This window comes from Drosophila persimilis, unplaced genomic scaffold (assembly GCF_003286085.1).
Source record: "Drosophila persimilis strain 14011-0111.01,24,50 unplaced genomic scaffold, DperRS2 tig00000914-arrow-arrow-pilon, whole genome shotgun sequence".
NCBI classification, from domain to species: Eukaryota; Metazoa; Arthropoda; class Insecta; order Diptera; family Drosophilidae; genus Drosophila; species Drosophila persimilis.
Genome location: NW_020825374.1, coordinates 132,901 through 139,494, shown reverse-complemented (window position 1 = coordinate 139,494; position 6,594 = coordinate 132,901).

The window sequence follows — 6,594 nt, the reverse complement described above, 5'->3', positions numbered from 1 at the left end:
TGTGGATAAGGAACCTCCTAGGTTGCAGACGGGTGCAATCAGAGTGGGGCACCGCTTCCATGGTGAAAGAGGCACACAGAGGCACACCCCAGGGGGGAGTCCTGTCGCCCCTCCTGTGGAATCTGGTGGTCGACGACCTCATCAAGAGATACGAAAGGAAGGCCCCAATAATAACAGCTTATGCGGACGGCATAAGCATACTTATTACGGGTGCTTGCCCATCGACCCTCAGCTCACTAATGGAACGAACACTCAGGGAGATACGCGAGTGGGTGGAAGAAGTAGGACTCAGTATCAACGCGGACAAGACGGACCTCATCCTTTTTACCAAGAGGTACAAGGTACCGATATGAACCCCCCCGAAGATCAATCAAACTAGGCTAACCCCAAAAACACAAGTCAAATACCTGGGCACAGTACTGGATAGTAAACTGGCATGGAAACCCAATGTATTGGAAAGGGTGAAGAAGGCCACCATTGCGCTTTATGCATCCAAGAAGATGCTCAGTATTGGATTTACATCTCGGTGGTGCGACCAACTCTGCTGTATGGAGTCTTAGTGTGGTGGCAAGCTACTGGAAAGAAAACGTATCATCAGCTTATGGAAAGGACTCAGCGACAGGCTTTGCTCTGTATTACAGGGGCGCTGAGGTCAACCCCAACAAAAGCACTCGAAACCCTACTTGGAATCGAACCCCTAGACATCCACGCCCGTCTGACTGCAGGAAAGGCAGCACAACGCCTCATCGCTTCAGAAAATATGTCGCCACAAGAATACGGGCATAGTTCAATTGGAAGGGAAATGAACAGATCAACTTATTACATGACCCCCCAAACATGCCTGGACGTAAAAACAACTGCAAGGACCTGAAGGCTGGAAAATCGGAAGAGACCAAACGGAGCACCTCAATATATATACGGACGTCTCCAAGATGGACGGAGGAGTAGGAGTGGGCCTATACTGTACAGCCCCTGAGATAAGGCTGTAATATAAGCTACCGGACCATTGCAGCATATTCCAGGCAGAGGTTTTTGCCATCAGGAAAGCAGCAGAGGTCGCTCTTCTCACTGAAAGAGCACACGATGCGGCCATCCTATTCGTCGACAGCCAAGCGGCGATAAGATCCATGCAGTCGTCCGCAGTCAGTTCCAGAAATGTCTTGGCGAGCAGGGAGGCATTAAACATCCTAAGCACGACAAGACAGTGCGGATCTACTGGATTCCCAGCCACCAGGGCATCGAAGGGAACGAGACGGCGGACGTACTAGCTAAGGAAGGCGTCGGGCTGGCGAATACGAGAACCGAGAACGTGCCTGTCGTCCTCAGAACGCTGCAAAGCGATCTAGAAAAGCAGGCCGGATCACAAACCGAAAGTAGATGGAGGAGTACCACCGCCTGCAGAACCTCGAAAATCATGTGCAAGGAACGCAATGACAAACTCAGCCACTACCTGCTGCACCTACCACGGAAGGACTGCAGATTATTAGTGGGAATATTAACGGGACACTGCCTGGCTGCGGCGCATGCAACAAAGCTAGGAATCACAAACAGAGACAGTTGTAGGAAATGTGACGAACCTGGGGCAACCGAAACCCTAGAACATCTCATCTGCAACTGTCCTGCTCTCTTAAGGGCAAGGAGGAAGTACTTGGGCGCGCCAGTGCTGGCATCACTGGATGATGCCTCCAAGAGGACGCCACAGCAACTACTGGCCTATGCGAAAAATACCTCGATCCTCGAGGTCTTCAAAACCCCCTAAACACTGCCGCGACGGTTCATACCCCCCCCTATCCGGACAAGTAAGGGCCATACTGGCCTATGTGGGGCCCCCTCTGAGGGCCGTCCGGGTCAACCTAACTTAATATATTGCCGACGTTGAAAGGGAACTTATAGTCAATCCCAGGTCTTTTTGGCATTTTATAAAGTCCAAAAGGTCAACGAGCTCTCTTTCTTCTGTTATGAACCTGGGCAGCTTGAGCGCTAATACGGATAATGGTATATCTAACCTTTTTGCTTCTTTCTTTAGCTCAAATTTTGAGCATTACGCTGCTTGGCAAAGTTTCGATCTCTTGAACTCTATTCCCTCGGTGGTCAATATTGGCACACTCGATGTATCGAAAGAGGACATTTTGGAGGCAATTGATGAATTCGATATTTCTAATAAACCCGAGTGTGATGGCATTTCTGCCTTCCTGCTTCGCAACTGTGTTGTAGCCTTACTCAAGAAAATTTAAGGAAAAAAGAAAATTTCCAAAACAAATTGGTATCAGACCAATTTGCCAGACAACGCTAAAAGCGGAATTGGTAAAAAAAGAGAGCAGAAAGTTTAAAGAGTGATTGAGAAAGAACAGTTATTGAAGTTGAGGTGATAGCGAGAGAGTGATAAAACAACAAAAGCTACAAGACGAGAGCTGTAATGCAATGTAATGTACTCACGGCAACAACAAGCCGACGCCGAAAAATTTTAAGTTCAATAAATAATAATTAAATGTGCTAGACGAACGTTCAAAGCGGATTTAAAGAAAAAAGAGAGCAGAGAAGAGATCGGTCATAGCAAGAGATAACAAAAACGAGGGGGAAGGTTGTGAGTTGCTACTGCGACCGCAACTATATATTTATACCCGATACATAGTGAGTATGGCTACATTGAGCGACAAAGAGTGCGAGCGGGAGAGACAGAAGATATAATATAGATATAATATAGATAAAAATTGGTTTTTCTAGCTCTAATAGTTTTTGCGATTTGTGGTTGCCACAGATTTTCGTCCTTTACGGGGGCGGAAAGGGGTGGAGAGAAATTTTTAAATGCACCTGTGCAGGTTGGATATAACAGGAGTGTGGATGCAAAATAATAGAAACGCACAATAATAGAGAATGAGTTGATTATTATTATAGCCAAAAGTAATAAATCAACTTTCGGTCTCTACGCAGCGCCCGACTACACGTTCAGACTGATTTTCTGTCTATCTCACTATTGTGAAGTCCTCGATACGAGATTTCAATGTTGAGCAGAAAATGCTCTGGGGAATCTTTGCGTTTAATAATGTACTACACGATGTAGAAAATTTGAAATTTATTCATTTGGACTTCAGTCAACTTAAACTTTAATCGTAATCGCGATTAATGGGTAATACGGGCTTAAGCGCGGCCGGCTGCAACTGCTTGATTGTCGCTGTGATTTCGTCGACACGCAAACGAAGAATGTTCTTGTTGATCGGAGACGAGGTTACGCCGCCCTAGCATGAAACGAAGCCGTTCTCCGAGTGGGCAATCGCAGTTAGAGAGCTCTCACTCTCTTTTGCAGTTTAACCCTTAGAAAACCGTCCATGCCGCCCCCAATACTGGGACCAGTATTAGATGTATTATATGGTCGAATGGAGCTAGAAACAGTGGTAGGATTATTCTGAGGTCTGTGGCAACGGTAGCCGACATAGTTTAGGGACCGATCGCTTGTATACGCCTGATGCTGTTTTCACGGTTGCGACTCTGACTAAACTGTCAGCTCCAGGGTGAACTTCTATTATCCTTCGCAGTTTCCACTCGTTGGGTGGCAGTCGGTCATCCTTGACAATTACTTGATCGCTGACTTGTAGATTGTCGGTTTCATAGTTTCATAGTGTGATAGCCAATCCGAACTCCAACGCTTCCAAAATTACCGGATCATTTTCTGTCCTTCCAGAAATTGGACTGTGAGTGGAACATCCCTTGTCATTACATCCGGCGGAGCTAATAATGAATCTCCAATAAGAAAATGTTCCGGGGTGAGGACAGCTAGGTCTTCCGGCTCAGCACTTAGTGGACATAATGGCCTGGAATTTAAACAGGCTTCAATTTGTGTTAGCACGGTAGCAAGTAATTCGTAGGTCATTTTGTATCCTGAAAAGGCTCGATAGAGATGTGTTTTGACAGACTTTACATTTGCCTCCCAAAGGCCTCCGAAATTAGGACTATGCGGTGGATTGAAATGCCATTGGACGTTTCGGTCTGCTAAAGCAGGTATTACAGTTGTGGGTAGCTCTCGTTTCAAATGTATTTGCCAGGTTTGAAGAGCCCGGTCGGCACCAATGAAGTTCGTGCCGCAGTCGCTATACATATGTTGACAGTAGCCCCGACGCGCGATGAAACGTTGTAGAGCCATGAGAAAGTGTAAGGTGGTTAAGCCCGTGACCGCTTCCAAATGAATTGCTTTTGTAGCCAAACAGATGAAAACTGCGATATACGCCTTGTAGTTTGTGTGTCCACGGAATCTGGATGCTTGAATTTCGAACGCGCCTGTATAGTCCACTCCGGTGGCGATGAATGCACGAGTTGGCGGATTGGCTCTATGTAGGGGAAGATCGGCCATCAATTGTACTGCTGGTTTCGGTCGGTGACGAAAACATCGGACGCATTGTCGAAGAATGCGTTTGACCGTTTGTTTTCCGTTGACTATCCAGAACTTGTGTCGAATAGTGGCCAGCGTTAATTCGGTGCCGCCGTGGAGTGCGAGGCGATGGGCATTACGCACGACGAGATCGGTAAAATGATGATGATTGGGAATGATCATTGGTTGTCGCTGGCTTATTGGAAGGTGCATTGCATTTCGCAGTCGACCTCTGACTCGCAGAATTTGTTGGTCATCTAGAAATGGGGATAATTGACACAGTTTGTGTGTGCCCGATAGTGCCTTGTTTCTCTTCAACCTCAATATTTCTGTCGCTTAGGCCTCCTGTTGAATGCTGCGCACGAGATGAATTAAATCGTTGTCGAGCTCCTGCACACTCAGTGGTGCAGACAGTTTGTCACCTTTGGCTTGAATGTTGTGTATAAACCGTAGAACATATGCCATGACTGATATTAACCTGTCGTATGAGGAAGAGTTTTGGATGAAGGTTTCTGGAGCCTCCGAGACTTGCACAGCATTTTGGAACAAAACTGATGGTTTCTCCTCGATTATAGTCATGTCGATATCCTGACTGGGAACTCCGTTTGCCGGCCATTGGCTTTCCGGTTGCTGTAGCCATAATGGTCCAGACCACCTCAATGGATGTACTGCTAACTCTTGTGGTGTTAAGCCACGAATTGCGCAGTCCGCTGGGTTTACCGCAGTAGGTACATGTCTCCACTGAGTTGAGGTACTATGCTCCAAAATCTGTCCAACACGGCTTGACACAAAGGTTTGCCATCGGTAGGGATCTCCATTTATCCAAAACAAAGCGATAGTAGCATCTGACCAATAGAAGGTTGACATAGGTGGTCCTGTTGTGCGAAGTTGGTCCCGGATCCTATTTGCCAGTTTAACTGCCAAGAGCGCACCCGAAAGTTCGACTCGTGGAATTGTGATCGGTTTCCGCTGGGTTTGACTCGACTGCGTGCAGCTAGCAAATGAGTTGGAATCTTTCCGTTTGGTAGTTCTGCACGAATATATGCACATGCTGCATACGCCAGTGATGATCCATCGCAGAAAACATGTAGCTGTAATGACGCAAGCTCGTGGATGTTGAAGCGCAGCCATCGTGGTACTTGAATTTGCTCGACATAAGGCAAGTTCTGTATGAATCCCTGCCATTTATCAAGCAGTTCGGTTGGCAGCGGTTCATCCCAGTTTAGTTGTGTTAGGCTGCCATCGTTGCGTTTGATGCGGGCCATCCATGAGTTCTTGAGTATCGCCTTCGCGGTCATGAAACAGGGCGTGATGAAACCTAAGGGGTCGTACAGTCGGGCGACTGTGGAAAGTAAAGAGCGTTTAGTATGTGCGTGACTGATTTCAAAGTTTATCTTGAACCCAAAATAGTCTTGATGTGGATGCCAATAGAGACCTAAGGTTTTAACGGGATCTTGGTACTTAAACTCTAATAATATCTTACGAGATAAATGGTGTGGAGGTATGTCTTGTAGCAGAGAAGCGTCATTCGCAGACCACTTTCGAAGTTCCATTCCTGCTGATCGTAAGGCTCCGATCAATTGATTTTGAATTTCTAATGCTCCTTCGCGCGTGGAAGATCCGCTTTGTACATCATCAACGTATATTTCCTGTCGAAGGACCCTTTCCGCGAGTGGGTATCGGTCGCGTTCATCCTGCGCCAGTTGATGTATGACGCGAATGGCTGTATAAGGAGCTGAAGCGGTTCCAAACGTAGGTTAGGTAGAGACGGCCGCCAAGCTCGCTCGGAGCCCAGCACACATAGGCCGGTTTCGGCCCGTTGTTCCAAACGTAACTGTGTTGAGAAAATACTCAGCTACCTGGTTGTGTTCGTCATGCCAAAAGATACGTTGATATTGCGAATCCTCTGCATTCATGGCAATGCATCTATACATCTTCTGAATGTCGGCAGTAAAAACAAAACGATGGAAACGCCAATTCAGGACCACGCCGGCTAGAACGTTTTGGAGCGCTGGTCCGGTGCATCGGACTTCATTAAGCGACTTTCCGTTTGTCGTTTTACAGGAGGCGTCATATACTAACCTTAGTAGTGACATTTTCCTCCTTGAATACTGCGTGATGAGCCAAGGTGCAACACGTGGACTCGATTCCATTCTCCTTGCTAATGATGCAATGCTGCTGCTCCTTGGTTGTTACTTTGGTCACCTGGCCTAGTTGGAAGTACTCATTCA